Genomic DNA, 17,564 nt, shown 5'->3' on the forward strand with positions numbered 1-17,564 from the left:
GGGGCTTGAATGAAGCACGTGAGAACTGACTGGAGAGTTCAGAACACAGGTATATTTTTTCTTTTTAAAGGAAAGCAGGATTTATACAGCTGGTGACTCGTGATGCTCGTAGGCTTGTACTAATGTTTCTGAGTTAGATAACTTAGCGGATGGTGGTAGGGAATTCACCAAGGCGGGTTCTGCAGAAGGAGCACAAATTCGGGATGAAGGCCCACGGGATGGTGAATTTTGGGTATGTTGACTTCGAGATGCCTGAGGACTGCAATGCGGAGGAATTCATTAGAGTCAGAAAACAGAATCAGAAGTTCAGAGAGAGGCCAGGTCTGGAGATGGAGATATGGGTCTTATCTGTATGTGAGAGCAAACGAGATCACTCAGGGAGAGAAATGAAAAGTGAGAAGAGATGAGGCCTGGAGGCCAAGCCCACGGCACACTGCCAGTTCCGAGGTGTCCACGAAGGATGTTGTTGCCTGGGAGCTGGGGAAAGCCAGGAGAAATGAGGGTCACAGGAGCCAAGGAGGACAGAGTCTCAAGAATCGGGAAGTCGCCAGTGATGTCAGTGCTGTGGAAAGGTCAGATACAATGAGGGCAGGGACGTGCCACTCGGTTCAGCCATGTGAAGGCCACGGCGTCTATGGGAAGAAAGGTTCTGTGGGGTGGCTGGCTGGAAGCGAATTGCGGAAAGCGTGGTTTGAGTGGCAGTCCAAGGAGGCATGAAGTCAGGCTGTATTTATAAAATTTCTCAGAATCGTAGATTCAAGTCAAATCCATAATTCTGGTAATTAAAATAACATGTCAGAAAGTTCTGAGAGAATTCTCATGCCTGATGAATGAGCATCAATGGCTGTTATTTATTGTGCACTCTATGCCCACACACTGCCCACATTGTCTTGTGTGACACAGTGAAGGTGTGAGGAAGGTGCCCCTTGGACAAATGCAGAAAGTCATGTGCAGGGGCCCCAAGTGACCTGCTCAACATCACACGACTGCTGCGTGATAGAGTTGCAAGTTGCACTCATCTCTGAACCACCCCAGAGGCCATGTTCATCCCTCTGAGCCTCAACTCCAACTCAGAAGTGGAGGAGGGGCAGAGAGAGAGGGAGGGAGAGAGAGGATACCAAGCAGCCCCACACTGTCAGCGCGGAGCCTGACGTGAGGCTGGATTCCACGAACCGCAAGATCATGACCTGAGCCAAAGTCAAGAGTTGGATGCCCAACCGACTGAGCCACCAAGTCGCCCCCATCCCCACATTTTTAATTGTCTGAAAACAATTAATAACTACTTACATAGTAATCGCCTTTTCAAGCTAAAAATGCTGAAATTTCACATTATTGCCAAAAAAGGCAATCACTTGTTTTGTCACAGTATAACCTGGGGACAACAGTGACGTTAAAGACATTAAAAAAATTCATTGTTCTGTCTTGTGCTGAGAGCAAACAGTGGACAACGACCAGTCTTTCCAACCTGAGTCCTGCTTTAGGGGAACAAGGAAACTTTGTGTATCTTTCAGTCCCGGAAAAGGGGGGTCCTTGTCCCCGAGTGAAATAGCAAGTTTCATCTTAGCCTTCAAGAATGATGTCTTTTCATGTCTTCATGGGGTACCTGAAGCCTTGCCAAACTCTGGGGTGAGAAACCAAACCTGACTCACCCTGGCCAGTCTGCACGAGTCCCAGCCAAATAGGAGGCTCCTTCATCGGGATGATAACACCCTTGTCTGTGGGCCTCCTTTCGTGTATTATTCTTTACATCACATGCATGTTATATACAGCTTTTCATGTATCCCAAGATACAATTCAAAATGCACTGCTTAAAATGTAAACAAAATAAGACTAATCTTCCCAGAAGAAAAAGAAAAACTTTCAAATAGAGGGATGGATAAATAAAACAGAGGAATGGATAAAATAATACACTTTGTGGAATTCTGTACCGTTAAGAGTTGACTAGATCTCTTTGAATCAATTTGGGCGAAGCTCAAAAATACACTATTGCCCGAAAACAGCACACCGCAAAATGACATGCGGAGCATGATATTTATCCAAATGTAAAAATAACAACAGCAGCAAAAACCCGTATAGATTTTCCATGGTTATGGTCCATACAGTAAAAGTGTGTATTAAGGGTACATACCAGTCCTATAACCGGCTATTTCAGTGTCTGGGAGGTGGTGGTTGTGCTGGAGGAGTTGGGGTTGGTGGCCAATGAGGCAGAGACTCCTGCTTGATCCATAGCAGCTGTTCAAAAGTATGGTCTGGGGATCCCTAAAAGTTCCCATGATTCTTCCAGGGGGTCCTCAGAATCAAGACTATTTTCATAACAACATTACGATGTTCTTTGCCTTTTTCACGGTATCGACATTTGCGCTGATGGCGTTAACCAGTGGTGCATAAAGCTGCTGGACTGTCAGTGTCATTGCGCCCTGCCCTGCCGGCTCATTTGAAGTGGAAAAATAAATGCCAGTTTCACTTAGGAGTGACTTAAGGAAATGATAAAAGTGATTAATTTTATTAGATCTTGGCCCTTACGTACACATATTTAAAATATATCCTGAGTAGGGGGCGCCTGGCTGGCTCAGTCGGTGGAACACGTGACTCTTGATCTCAGGGTTGTGTGTTTGAGCCCCACATTGGGTATCGAGGTTACTTAAAAATAAGAAACATCTTTGCAGCGCCTGGGTGGCTCAGCCAGTTGAGTGTCGGACTTGATCTCGGCTCAGGTCATGATCTCACAGTTTGTGAGATCCAGCCCACGTCTGGCTGTGTGCTGATAGTGTGGAGCCTGCTTGGGATTCTCTCTCCCTCTCTCTCTGCCCCTCCCCCACTTGTGCATGCTCTCTCTTTCCCTCGAAATAAAGAAATAAACCTAAAAAAAATTGAAAAACATCTTAAAAAAATACATATCCTAAGGAATGAAGTGTGTATAAAGTACTTTGCTACATTCTGAGATGCCATGGTTGTCTTTTTTAAAAGCACTTGTGTGTTAAGATCTCATTTAATCCCCCCCACACCCCTTTTTATGGAAAAGAAAGATTAGTAGACAAGCCGGGGTTATTCAGACTAGGGTGTCTGGGGAATATTTTCCTGGAAATGAATAAAATGAGCCTGTCTCTTTACAGAGGACAGCTGACAGTATTTGTTAGCAGTGATAAAAATACACATTTTCAGCCAAAAATTTGAATTTTGGAAAACTTGTTTCTGGCCGCTGTGAGCTTGACAGCTTCTCAGTCCTTCAAGAATTTTCCAATGAGATTTGTGGTAATATTAACAAATGAGATTTTTTGATATTGTATAATGAAAAGAGCCAACATTTGGAAAATCTGCATAAGCTAGTGAACCAATATTTTCCAAAAGACTGCTGTGTTTCATTACCAAATCATTTAATTCTCTGCTTTTCTGCATCTTCAACTTGAAAAAAATATTTATTTGCTGCAAGGCGCTTATCTTGTAAGAAAGCTAGATCATTAGAGATAAAGTTATTTCGGGTCAGGGCAACAATTCCCAGCATGTGTAGCTCTGTAGAACTTTTACTTGCCTTTTGCTCCCAAATCTTATAGTGCATCTGCCTTTCCCCCCACTTCCCTTTTTTCCCCATTTCCTGCTTCCTGCCTGTGCCCCAACCAAAATGACAGGTGCATCTGAGGGTTGTTATTGTTGCTTGTGCGTGTGCACTCACACATGCACACGCGTGTGTGGGGGGGATGTAGCAGTTGGGAGGTAAAAAAAATAATGGTGTTTTGTCTTTCCCCCATTTGTTGGCATTAATACAACTCCTCTCCTCTGTTCTGTTAAGAGAGAAACTTGGAGGGGTGCCTGGGTGGCTCGGTTGGTTAAACGTCCGACTTCAGCTCAGGTCATGATCTCGCGGTCCGTGAGTTCGAGCCCTGCGTTGGGCTCTGGGCTGATGGCTCAGAGCCTGGAGCCTGTTTTGGATTCTGTGTCTCCCTCTCTCTCTGACCCTCCCCCATTCATGCTCTGTCTCTCTCTGTCTCAAAAATAAATAAACGTTAAAAAAAAAAAAAGAAAGAGAACCTTGGAGGTCAGAGAAGAAATGTGATCATGGAGCCTTTCCCCAAATGTCTTAGGCAGAGGTATTTGGGATATCATAGAGACCTTTTAGAATAAGGAAGAAAAGAGGCAGCTATACCTCTAGAAATACAAAGCCAAGGTTGTTATTTTTCAAGGAGTGGGCCGGTGTCAAAGTCGCAGGAGAACACACAGTCTTCCCATAGCTTGACTGGGAGACCTTGGAAGGGCAATAAATTCTTGTGGTTCCAAGTCATGTTCACCTTCTAGGAATTTAGGGAGAAAAACTGGTCACAGCATGGTAGGTGGGGAGAATTTGAACTGCAGTTGAAGCACCCACTATTTCTTGCCTCCTCCTGAGTCAGAATTAACGTTCACCTCCCCTCCTTCCCACAAGGGGAGTCAGCAGAAATGTGAGCTTGAGTTCATCACCGTGAGCCTGTCATGGGTGGTGTTTAGGCCCAGGCAAGACAAAAATCAACACCCCTGGTCCAGGACCCATGTCTGACGCAGCATCCTCAGCAACTTCTCAGAGACCTGTTGAGTTGCCCTTGTGGATGTTAATAACCGCAACACGTAATAGCTATTGAACACTCACTGTGCACCTGGAATGCTTATTTTATTAATCTCACAATAATCCTGTAAGGTTGTCATCCTGTGGCAGGGACTGGCTGGCTTCTCCTTGTGGGCACACAGCTAACCTCTATTTCCCAGACTCATTTGCAGTTAAGGATGGTGATATGACTGAGTTTTGAGTGTTGGTCAAAGGCTTGTTAGTGAAGGTGTTATTTGTTACTTCTAGGCCTGGCCTACACACTCCTCCCTCAACTCTGACCCTCCGTGTTCTTTTCTCCTTCTCTGTCTTGTGAAGGCAAGCATGGAACTATACGCTAGAAGGAGTCTGACTTTTAAAAAAATTTCTTAAATGTTTATTTATTTTTCAGAGAGAGACAGAGCATGAGCAGGGGAGGGGCCGAGAGAGAGGGAGACACAGAATCCGAAGCAGGCTCCAGGCTCTGAGCTGTCAGCACAGAGCCCGACGCGGGGCTCAAACTCACAAACCGTGAGACCATGACCTGGGCCAAAGTCAGATGCTTAACCCACTGAGCCACCCAGGCGCCCCAGAGGAGTCTGACTTTTGAATCACATCCTGGAGGACAACCACCACTCCGTGCTACCCATTTTGAACTTCAAACAAGCAACAAATACATGTTTACTATGTGAAGCCAGTGAGAGTTTTGGAGTTTACTTATTATAGCAACTTTTGGTACTCACATTAATACTCACCCCCATTTTAGAGGTGAAAAAACTGAGCCTCAGAACATTTTATTTGTCCAAGGTCTTGCAAGCAATGCGAAATCTACATAAGCTTGAATTGTGTGTGTTTTCTTGGGAATGAAGTGGCAAGAATGTCAGTCAGGTAGTGGTGGGAAGTTGTGTGTGTGTGTGTGTGTGTGTGTAGTATAGTTCTACCAGTGTGCGTGGGCTCTGGGGTCCCCAAAGTCCCTCTCAATCTCCAGCAGGAGTGAGAAACGTGAGTTTCAGAGACCACACTGTGCCCTAGGCAAGGGGTTCAGGCTGCACCAGGTACTTCTGCTTCTGGGCATGGCTGAGCGAGAAGCGGTGACCCCAAAAGCAACTGAAACTTCATCCCCCATGTGGCTGCTGCTGTGTGGCTGACTGACAGGATCCCAGCCCTTATCTGAGATGTAGGGGGCCTGGTCAAGGACCACGCCAACCTGCAGGAGAATGTAACACTGTTAAGATGTCTGCCTTTCCCAGGAGTATCACTTTCAGGAGGCTGGCAGTATGTGGAAGGAAACAATCTCGGCACTTACCTGGCCCTGCCCTCACCCTGCTGTGTGGAATTTCCACCGGAGCAGGCAGAAAACCAGCACCCCACCGCCTTCCCGCCCCACCGTCCACTTTTTAGCCAAGTTACCAAGGCTGCCCTGCCTTTTTTCTCATAACTGTGTCAGCATGCAACCGTGAGTTTGTGAGGAGAGAAGTAACTTGAGGGGGTCACATAGCTTGCTAGTGGCATATTTGAGCTGCTACCGTATGCTCAGCGTTGTCTCATTGTTGCAGGATCGTGTTCCCAAGGAGACACTGAGACTCTGAGGCCTTCCTGAGAAAAATTTATTGGATAGTCCCTTGGGAACATACCCGTAAGGGAGCGAAAGAGGCATGGCTGGGCAGAAGGAGAAGTTGAACGGTGATTTAGTTGCAATGGAGACCCCAGCTGATCCCACAGGGAGTGCTGAAACTGAGGGGGCCCTCCAGAGATGTTCCACATTGCGGCAAGAGGGCTGAGGCTTTGTATCCCCACGTGGCCTGGGAGTTGTAAGCCGGCTGCTCCTGGTGGGGGTGTGGGTAGGGGTAGGTCATATCCGGGGGGTGAGGCAGCTCCCTTTGGCATGGGGCTGGCTCCAGGGAGGGGCTGTACTGTGAACTGGGGGAACAGGTGCCCCATTCCTAGATCATGGAGGGGATCTGGACGGAAGACTGCAGCATTTGCTACACTCATTTATACACACAGAAATTCTGAGATTGTGGATGGTGGAAATTAGAGCTTAGGGAAATTATGTCACTTGGGGTCACATAGCCACTAAGTGAACTAGAGAAATGTACGTCTCTAGTCTCAGCCTTTTATCTCCAAGTCTCAAAGTGGTTGGGAACCACAACAGAGAGGGCAGACAAGGTTGATCTTGAGACTGATGGTCTTCCCAGTTTAGGGAAGTGGCCCGAGTGAATGCCTGGCCAGGGCTGAGTTGACCCCTGGAGTGTATGCTGGAAAAGGAGAGAAAAATTAGTGGGGCCAAGGGCAGGCAATGAAGGACTTGGTAGTGAGGGCAAAGGATGGGACAGGAAAGCTTGGTGCTGATTTCGAGAGAGCCTGGTCTCCCAGGAGGAGCTGAGGAAGCCCTGTGACCACTGAGAAATTCAGTTCTCTGTGGTCAGGGTCTTGGGAGCAACCGTGGGTGAGGTGGAGAGGAGGGGCCATCCTAAAAGTTCCCAAAGAACACTTCCTTCCCCCCAGTAGACCCTCCCTCCACTGCGCTCATGGATATAAATGCCTTACATGATGGATGACATATAAGCAGGTGGCCCTAGCACCTAGGAGGCATATATCCTGCCAGGAAAAAAAAAATGTGAAAGAATTAGAAATGGACAAAAAAGATGACTGGGTGTCTTGTCTGGCACCCTTTCTGGTTATCTGCATCTTTCATTGCTTTGAAGCTTTTTTGTCCCTTTGTAGAAAAGTGATAGTAATGCAAATGATCCTTGCCCATAGAGATGCAAATGAAGTTTGTCCAGTGGAGATGCAGTTGGTTATTGCACTGTGGATGTTGGCTACGTTTGCATTTATTTGTAAATTCATCTCAGCATTCCAACTGCCTTGCTGTGTGTGCTCTTTGAATGCTCTTGATCTGGTTGTTAACACCTTACGGTTCTCGCTTGTATTAGTGAGGAAATAAATTTTTGACACATGCTCATTAAAACAACAAAACAAAAAAGGGAAAACCCTTCCAGCTCCCCTTCCTCTGAGTTGCCCTAAAACTGGGGAAAGTTAAGCTACACCCTACAGAGACCTCTGGAGACTACTGGATGGGGGCGGTGCTGAGGGGGTGGTGGGAACTCAGCACCCTCATGTCAATTAGAGAAGGTGTGTGTGTGTCTCCGTTTGTCTTGTTTCCCACAGAGGGCATCCTCATGAGATTTTATTGGAACCAAAGTGGCATGGGTTGAATGGTGTCCGTCTAAAAGATGTTGAAGTCCTAATGCCCAGTACCTGTTGAATGTACCTTTGTTGGAAATAGGGTCTTTGAAGATGTTCAAGTTAGGATGAGTCATTAGGGTGGGCTTTAATCCAATATGACTGTACCCTTGTAAAAGGGACATTTGAACACAGAGATAGACACACATATAGGGAGAATGCCATATGAAACAGGCAGAGATTGGGCTGGTGGCATCTACGAGCTGAGGAATGTCAGAGATTGCCAGCAAACTACCATGAGCTAGATGAGAGGCATGGAGAAGATTCTCCCTCACAGCCCTTAGAAAGAACCAAGTGCCAACACCTTGACCTTGGACTTCCAAGCCTTCGGAACAGTGAGGCAATACATTTCTGTCGTTTAAGCCACCCAGTTGTTGTACTTTGTTATGGCAACTCTGGGAAACTAACACACAAGTCTTCTATCGCTACATGCGGTGTGAACCACCAGATTTTGGCTTGCTACCCCCTCTTCGCCGTGAGAAGTGGAATTAGGACTGTAGAGTGTTATAGGATCACAAGTACCTTAAATACAGCCACCGTTCAAGTGGGGAGGCACTTCATCTTTTTGGTTGTAAAATTCTTCGGGAAAATATGAAATCTAAAATAGCACGCTCAGCTGCAGTTTGACATTGTGTAATTACAGCCCTCCTGTTTGTTGTAGGCAAAAGAAGAGACCCTCCCTGTGTCTTAACAAAAGGAACAGATTGTTGCCTGAATGGCACCCTCTTACTGTGTCCTCAATTTCCCAATCAGAACTGTCAGATGTTGCACTTAATTAAGCTGTCTTCCCAGCCTCCTGGCATCCGACAGGTTCCCATAGTAATTACTGAGGTTTCCAAGTAGGGCTGGCTTTCCTGTGTTTCTGCACACTCTCATGGCAGGCAGGGGTGGCTTGGGCTTGAAGTGGGAACGTCCCATGCGGCTTGCAAGGGGTGTCTGGCTGTTCTCTAGGAGCTGGGGGCTGTGGGAGGAGGGTAAGTGGGTAGTGAACCTGGGGAATCAGTCTCGTGGTTTTCTTAGGCTGAAGAGCTGCCAGCTGGTCAGTTCTCCTCTCTGCTTAATAATCCATGTGATGCCTATCAGAAGCCCATGCGTTGCCCGCATTCCCTAGGTTGATTAAACATTTCGCTCTGATGGAGATCTGATCACTTGTTTTCCTGCAAGAGCTCAAGTCAGTGCCCAAAGCTGGATGATGGGGAGGACAGAGGTAAGGCAGGAAAAGGGAATTATGATTCTGTTTTGCATCTTCCTTGCTTGCTGCAGAAACCTTGGCTGAAGGGGCTTCAGCTTCCCTAGGATGATCATACCTCATTCCCTAGACCCCTCTCTTTTTTCCTCCCATAGTCTCCTTAGGCTTAGAGTTCCCATTTCATTTTGAGGACCTAGCACACCCTGCCCACAGGGCAAAAAACCACCCAGACCCCGCTGTGTCCTATAAGTCCTGACACTCTGGCCTTCCGCTGGAGCTTGATGGGGCCTCCTCTGGGTGTCCCAGGGTATGTCTCCTGTGATTTCTTTGAACTGTCAGTTCTTTTGTCACTTGTAATCTTCTGTCCACGCACTTCTCTCTTGCCTACAGAGGACTCTTCTGATGCCTTTGCCCTTGAGACTTCATAAAGTGGCTCTTCACCCCTGCTGTGGCTGTGAGCGCCCACAGAGTGATGCTGGTGTCCATGGCGAGGCCCCAGGGGTGCGTCTGGTGCCATCACTGCACCGCCTGATGTTGTCACTTCTGGCAAAGATTAGCGAGGAGGATTTCTCCCCACTGTGTACCGTACTTTGTCTTTTGTCTAAGTTTTAGTTCGTGTTAACACTACAAAGAAAATATGTGCCGGGCTTGCTCAGCCCCGAGCTCACCCCGAGGCCAGTGCCAGCGCCAGCACACTGGGGACAGGCCGGGAACACATTCATGTTGGGGCCTGGAGCCTTGGCTGTGGAGTCCTGTGACCACAGGGATAAATGGGCTGAGAGGACAGAGAGTGATGGTTTCATTGTAGACCTATCTCCATCAGGTGTCTGCACTTCTCATCACAAAAGAGATGATATAGGAGGTTTTGGCTTTTCCTAGCACAAAGCGCAAAGTATTCCCCAAGTCCTTCTGACATGCAAACTTGGTAGCTGCTTAGTAAATGTGTATCCAAACACCTGCAGGGCCAAATATTTCCAGTCACTTGTGTTCTCTGAGCCAAACCTTTCACTGTCTTTCTCCTGCTGAGAAGATGCTTCCAGAACAGACAAGCCTATCTATCTCTAAGTGAATGTAGCAGAAGCAGTAGGTTAGATTGGCAAAGCCAAAATCGCAGTTAAAAAATCCACCCAACAGGAACTCATGCATTGTTTTGGGAGCTAGAGTGCTACTCTGAATGATATTTTCTCCTGTGTTAAAAACCATTTTTGACCCTCGACTTAGCCAGTCCTTATGTTTCGGTTGTAAGTAAAGGTTATCTAAGAATGTGGAAGTTGCCCAGATCTGAAGATTTCTCAGTCTCTGAGGAAATCCAGCCTGCATGAAATATGGGACTTGGTGTTCATTCACTTGGCCTTGCCCTTGGAACTGTCAATGAGACCTCACTCAAAGGGGATACTCAGAGTTTCTTATAATGGCATCGATAATGCATAGCAGTCAAGGTCCTATCAGGAGACAGAAACCACATCTCATTTTTATCTTTATCTTTATCTTTATCTTTATCTTTATCTTTATCTTTATCTTTATCTTTATCTTTATCTTTATTTTATTTTATTTTACTTCTATTCTATTCTATTCTATTCTATTCTATTCTATTCTATTCTATTCTTTCTTTTAAATACCATGGGTGATGCTCATGGTCCAGGGCCTAGTCCTGGTGGGTGGAGTGTGGAGTTTTCCGGGAAGGGAAGCTGGACATGGCTGGAGGCCTCAGGGCGTGCTTGTGGCATTGGGTGTGTGTGGGAGTAAGTCTGAGTCTAGATAGAGGGGCAGGATGAGAGTGCCCTGGGATGTGGAACAGACAGGCATCATGGTGCTGATGTCTCCTTCCCTTTCTCCAGGTTAGTGTGTGGCATTTTCTGGCCTCCATCTGATGCCCCAGGTAACCCTTTACAACTCAGGGCATGGTGTATGGGGTCCATTCTGTCTTCTCTTTTTGCAAGAAGGTGAGGCTTTGCCCCTTGTCCCCGAGCCTCCTGACCACTAGAGGCCAGGTCAAGTTACCTTTCTGTGAACCACTTGGCTTTAGGGTTGGCCCCTGGGTCAAGCCGAGTGCTGGATATCTCTCCTTCATTGCATCAGTGAATTTTCTTTCTTGCTTTCTAATTCATATATGTTTTGAAAAAAGTTCTCATTTTGAGAGACTTGTGCATTTTATCTTGGGTATCTACATGCTTGTAGCTGAGATGAGAGATGCTTCTACAACAGGTCAGTGTTTTATGGTGACCCAGAGTGTCCAGAAGAGTTCTGCCAGCAGCTGGAGAGATGGAGAATGGGAGACGTATGCAAAGGGAATGTTAGGGTATTTAGATGGGGACTAAGAGTGTGGTCTTCGGCCTGCCACTGATAGTGATTTGAATTGTTTTTAATTACCTTTGTTTATCAAACTATAGTTTATTTGATTACAACTTCATGCACCAAACGGAGTCTCACTGAGCTCTAGTTATATTTGAGATAGGACTTTAGGTCTCTAATGATGGCGATTGTGAGTTCATTTATCTCAATATTTGCCGCATAGTAGATCCTCAATACATATTTGCAGAAGAAACGCATGCATGCGTGAATGAAAGAGTGTCAGTTTGTTAGGACAAAAATCTTACAATTGGGGTCTCCCATCCTTTTTTTCTTGTAATGTTTTATTTATTTTTGAGACAGAGAGAGACAGAGCATGAATGGGGGAGGGTCAGAGAGAGAGGGAGACACAGAATCCGAAGCAGGCTCCAGGCTCTGAGCTGTCAGCACAGAGCCCGACGCGGGGCTCGAACCCACGGACCGCGAGATCATGACCTGAGCCGAAGTCGGATGCTCAACCGACTGAGCCACCCAGGCGCCCCTGGGGTCTCCCATCCTTAGTAATTTGACAACTCTGATGACTTGAGGAGGTGCTGTGACATTGACCAGCAGCCCCAAATTAAGTTAATAATAAACAAAGGCAATTCTTGACAGAGGGGACACCTGCAAACTGAGAACAGTAAAACTAGAAAGCAGGAGATTGAAAAAATGTTTCTCCAAGAAAGTGACACATTGAAGGCAACTTAAAAAAAAGAAAGGCATTGATGACCTTATGGTAGAAATTGCTTTATTGTCCCTCTGAAGAAAAATCAATGAGAATTTTAGAGTGAAAAGAGAGGAATCATGAGTTTCTCAGCCTACGTTGTCTGCCAGGTGTAATGACAGCTTTGCCTCAGGGGAGGCTTTCACAGTGACAGGAAAAAGGTGGCTTCACTGGGTAAGTGGCAGGCCAGCTGGGGACTAGTCCTGATGGACTGAATGGCAGGTTTTCAGAACAGGAAGCTGACTCAGAAAAAATGTATGCTTAGATGTTGTGGGGAAAGGAAAGTGAACCCAGTAAAAGAGATCTTTGATTCAAGAAAGGAGGAAGAACCTGATAATCACATTAAGTTGATGAGAACAAGTAGCAGGGAGACAGGTGTGAGAACAGAAACTAAATCAAGGGCAGTTATCAGTGAAATGGGATCAGAGAGGAAGCCCTGGACAATGGACCACACTTGGGAAGAGAGTGGGGACAGGAAGCTTGGGAGGAAGGGATCCCATTAGGGAAAAAAGGAGAAAGTGACATGGTCATAGGTTAGCCCCAGGCTGCTGACAAAGAAGGGAGAATGATTCCAATCTGTTGTTCCATTCTCTCCCTCAAGGATATGGTCTTCAAACTGGAAAGGGTAGAACAAAGTGTGTGAAAAGGGAACTGCAACTAAATATGGTTTAGGAAATAGTGAGAGCTAGGCCCAGATAAGCATATTCTGGAGATTAAAGGACTAGAACCATATGAAGTTGTTGTCAACAGTCTATGAGAGATCATACTGAAAATTGGTGCTGTCCAGTAGATTGGAGGGGAGTTGTCTAAGTCCGTATGGACTGCTGTAACAAAATACCATAGACTAGGTGGTTTATAAACAGAAAACATGGAGGCTGGGAATCCAAGATTAAGGTGCAGGCAGAATTTGGTGTCTGGTGAGGAACTGCTTCCTACTTCATATGTGGCTGTCTTCTCCCTATGTCCTCACGTAGCAGAAGGGGCAAGGGAACTCTCTGGGGTCTCCTCTATAAGGGCACTATTCCCATTTATGAGGACCCCACCCTCGTGACACAGTCACCTCCCGAAGACCCTCCCCACTAAATACCCTCACACTGGGGATTAGGTTTTAACATAGAATTTTGGGGGGACCCAAACATTCAGTTATAGTGTGAGTTAATGTAATTTTCAGCAAAGCCACCACTGGCTCATATGAAGCCTTTGTGTGACATAGCAAAAGTAACCTCTTTCTTTCTTTAAAAAAAAAATGTGTATTTATTTATTTGAGAGAGAGACAGACAGAGAGAGAGAGAGAGAGAGAGAGATAGCGCTCAGCGTGGAACCTGACACGGGGGCTTGATCTCACGACTGTGAGGTCATGACCTGAGCCAGAATCAAGAGTTAGATGCTTAACCAACTGAGTCATCCAGATGCCCCCAAAAGGCACCTCTTTCTCAACATACTTGCTTCCATCTTTTGAAAAATTATCGTGATGTGATTTTTAGAGAATAGGACGCTTCATGGCCTTCTACCATGTGAGAAATAATCCCACTGACCCAATCAAAAGAGGGACATGGAGACTCAGCACAGTGAAGCAAGGCTTTAATTAACGTTCTTGCAAGAGCCAGTGTTTGAGGGACAGGCACAGTTGGGGCACTTACAGCAGGCAATTTATCTGCTAGTGTGAAGTCCTTCCCCTGACTCCTCATTGGCTGAGCACTACAGAGGTTACAGCCTTACCCAGAAGTCACTTATGCCCATATAGGGCAAAAAGTAGTCTGATTGGAACAAATGTGCATTCCCTGAGGTGATACAGAGACTTCAGTTCTTTGGTGCATGCTCATTGCAAAGCCCATGAAAAATAAGCCCCTAAAATGGAGAGGAGAAAAAGAACCAGGAAGTGAAGTGTCTAAGGGTTTGGGACTCCATTGTTGGAGGGGGTTTGCACATATCCCCAACAGGCTGTAAACCTATTCAAATCTACAATATCTACAGGGATGTGGTCTTTCTATATATATGTCACTCTTAAGTAATATATTGCCTGCACACTTTGCATATAATCTCTGATTTTCAGGACAGGAAAAGGGTGGATTACAGAATTATAGAACAGGAATATGATGTGATCCTTGGAAAAACTGAAGAACATTCAACTATCCTACTTGGGAACAGTTAGAAAATAATGTGGTGGTCAATAGAACTCATCAGGAATTTAGATTAATGGAGAAAAGTTAACTTGGAGAGAGGTGTCTAGGGCAGGCGACAGTGCTGTGCCCTCAGTTCTGCCTTATTTAGCAATTTCTAGATGGCACATGCCTCACATTTTCAGATGTGATGTTAAAAGGAGTTAGAGGGGCGCCTGGGTGGCGCAGTCGGTTAAGCGTCCGACTTCAGCCAGGTCACAATCTCGCGGTCCGTGAGTTCGAGCCCCGCGTCGGGCTCTGGGCTGATGGCTCAGAGCCTGGAGCCTGTTTCTGATTCTGTGTCTCCCTCTCTCTCTGCCCCTCCCCCGTTCATGCTCTGTCTCTCTCTGTCCCAAAAAAATAAATAAACGTTAAAAAAAAAAAATTAAAAAAAAAAAAAAAGGAGTTAGAAATATAGAAATGTGCTGGGTAGTAGAATTGGGGTATACAAAATGTTGACAGCAATATGATAGACTAATCTGTTAAAATTATAATTAATTGGGAGAACTTGTAGATGTCAACCCTTCCATGTGAAAACAATGTCACAAGTATAGGATGGAGGAAAGATGTGGTTTAAGAGAAGCATGTGTGAAAGAGAATTTCTGTTGCCAGGAATCTCAACATAAGTAACTGGTGAAAAGTGATCCGTCTAAGAGTTTTAGGGTTATGAAGCCACATCAGGGGAAGTAGAATTATTAGAATGGCAGAGATTAGGGTCCTTTCCTGCTCGTTAAAATCTCAGACCATGATTTTACATGTCGTTCTGTGTTCTACGCATGAAGATAGATATAACTAAACTGGAATGAATTCAAGTGTTTGTCTAGGAAAGGGAGAAAATTTGAAATTTTCAATTTCAAAACCCTGACTGGGTTTGACCAAGTAGTATCCCCCTTACCTAGGGTTTTGCTTTCCATTGTTTCAGTTACCGTGTCAACGGCCTTGGGGAAGCAGATGCTCCTCCTTCTGTTGAATCTTCAGAGCGTCAATAGCAACGTTGTGTCACGTGACGTCACAATGCTTGCATCATCCACCTCGTTTGTCTCATCATGGGGGCATCTTGTCATCTCATATCATCTAAGAAGGGTGAGTACAGCACAATATATCTTGAGAGAGACGTATTCACATAACTTTTATTACAGTGTATTGTTACATTTGTTCTATTTTATTATTAGTTATTGTTGTGCCTAATTTATGCACTCAGCTTCATCACAGATACGGAGCTATAGGAAGAAACATTAGTGTGTGTAGGGTGGAGTACCATCTGTGGTTTCAGGCCTCCACTGGGGGTCTTGGAACGTATCCTCCTCAAGTAAAAGGGGATGACTGTATGTTGTTTGCATAGTAGTCTAAGGAATTGGACACATTAGCTTGTGTGACAGGAAAAATTATAAAAGAAAAAAATTACTTGTAATTCATAGTTTTCCCATTGAATGGTTGTGGTTGAACACTGCTTTGTTTGCTGAAATCAAAGCCGTCCTGGGATATTAACTTTCGGCATTCTGGGATTCTAGGAGAAACTGATTACAGGGCAGCCAGGAGGAAGGTTGGAAGAAGGCATGTGTTGCATGGGGATTAGTGGGGTGGGAGATCCTCCCTCCACCATATCGACGAAATCTGGGAGAGTTTATATTGCTTATTCTGGATTCTGAAGAATATTTGGTGCTGCAGGCTGAGAAGAAATGTTGAGTTGAGTCCTGCTTCAAGGTGGGCTAGGTCACCTTGGAAAAGAATTCTTTGTAGGGAAAGTAATGGTTACAAAAGGCCATACATTGGAAAAATTAGTAGCAGTTGCTTCCTGAAATCTTTTTTGATCTGTAACAATCCCCCTCCCCCTCTCAGCACCTCTGCCATGCTATTCATCTGTGGAAGAAATATGGTCATTTCTCCTGCAGAAATTCCTACATTTCAGATTTGATTAGTTGCTTCTTGTGTGTTGGTATCCTAATGAGTTGAAATCCTAGCAACCTCCAAAAGTGATCAATGTGTATTTTATTACCATTATTTTAATGACCATATAACCTGGGCAGCACCCTCAGATGGTTTTCTTGTTTCCTTAATGCTTGGCAGACATTCCCTGGAGAGACTCAATCTTTACTCACCAGGTTTCCACTGTTTATTCCTCCATAAAGCAGTTACAGGTGGGACCGCTAATGGCGGTAGCTATCTATCAGAGTCGCTAAGTGGACTGGCCTTGGGCTCTTGTAGATCTAGGTCCAACTCCTGACTCCATCACTTAGTGGGAGTGTGACTGTGTGACCTTAGTCACATCACCAGACTTCTCCGAGCCTCAGTTTCTCTTCCGTAAAAACATGAGAAAATAATGTTCACTTCAAGTCTTGTGTTAAATGAGATAATGTGTGTGAGGCACTTATCACAGGGCCTGGCAAGTAGTTTGGGTTGGAAAAATGGGAACCGTTATTATGAGAAGCCTCTTAAAACAGACTTTCACCTCATCGATCCATCCAGACACACAGGAGTCCCTGCCAAATGTCAGTCCTTCCGCCCTGCCTGTCCCACGGTGGTTTGGCTTGCTCAGTCCTGCATCAGAATTCACTTGTAGCTTTATTCGTCAGCAGATCAGGCAGCTGGGTCCTTTACACCTGTCCTGAAGAGAACCCCCCTCCCTTACTGTGCTCATCAATAGTATTTCTTCATATTGAAGTTATTTGTATACACTTACCTTTCTTTAAATGTGTATGTTGTGGTGGACTTTATGCATGAAAATAAAAAATTATTTCTCGCAGTCATGGAACATTTGCCTTTCCTGACTCCCTCTCCATCCTTTACACTGCTCCGTGTTGGGAGGCTGATCCTACATCCGCCTCCTCTGTGACTACCTTGGAGGGCTTTCTTGCCCTCTGGCTTCTGGCTGGGTTTGACTAATGAGAGGCACAGGCTGGGGACCTGATTTTATTCCTGTCACTCCCTCCCTGCTGGGTCACTGTGGCTTGGCCGTGTCTCCCTAATGCAGGCTACAGCTCCTGTCTAGTGGCTCTCTCCATACGCTGTCTCTAGTTTCTGGTGTGTATTCACTCTCCATCAGGCCTGGGGAGGGTTAAGGTGTGTCTAAGTGTGTGAGCACATAGAAGACTAGAAGTTCCTGTAAGTTCTTTATAGGATTGTAGTTGATTTTGACTTAATTTATGATTTTATGTTCCCAAATTAAAAACATAAAAACAGGTGGAGTTTGCAAGAATAAAAGGAACACATTTCATTATTTTTGTGTCATTTAAATGCGTTTTCTACTTGATATCATGAATGTCTATTACAACAATACCAAAAGAGTTACTTTGGGCAGGTGATCTTTTCTATTTGTACATTGATATGATGTCTGTAATTTGCTTTAAATGACTTCAGCATGGGTGT

General features: G+C 45.3%; 1 long non-coding RNA gene across 2 annotated transcripts in view; it reads left to right on the forward strand.

Moving 5' to 3' along the window:
• Positions 1-17,093, forward strand: part of LOC147574985 (uncharacterized) — an 80,975-nt gene extending 63,882 nt beyond the window's left edge. For both annotated transcript variants that reach the window (XR_015242940.1, XR_015242938.1), the window contains one exon: positions 15,121-17,093. This is a non-coding gene — a long non-coding RNA (uncharacterized LOC147574985). The remainder of the gene's footprint in view (positions 1-15,120) is intronic.
• The last annotated feature ends 471 nt before the right edge of the window (positions 17,094-17,564 follow it).

This window comes from Puma concolor, chromosome D4 (assembly GCF_028749965.1).
Source record: "Puma concolor isolate L17-30 chromosome D4, mPumCon1.1.hap2, whole genome shotgun sequence".
In the NCBI taxonomy this organism is placed as follows: Eukaryota; Metazoa; Chordata; class Mammalia; order Carnivora; family Felidae; genus Puma; species Puma concolor.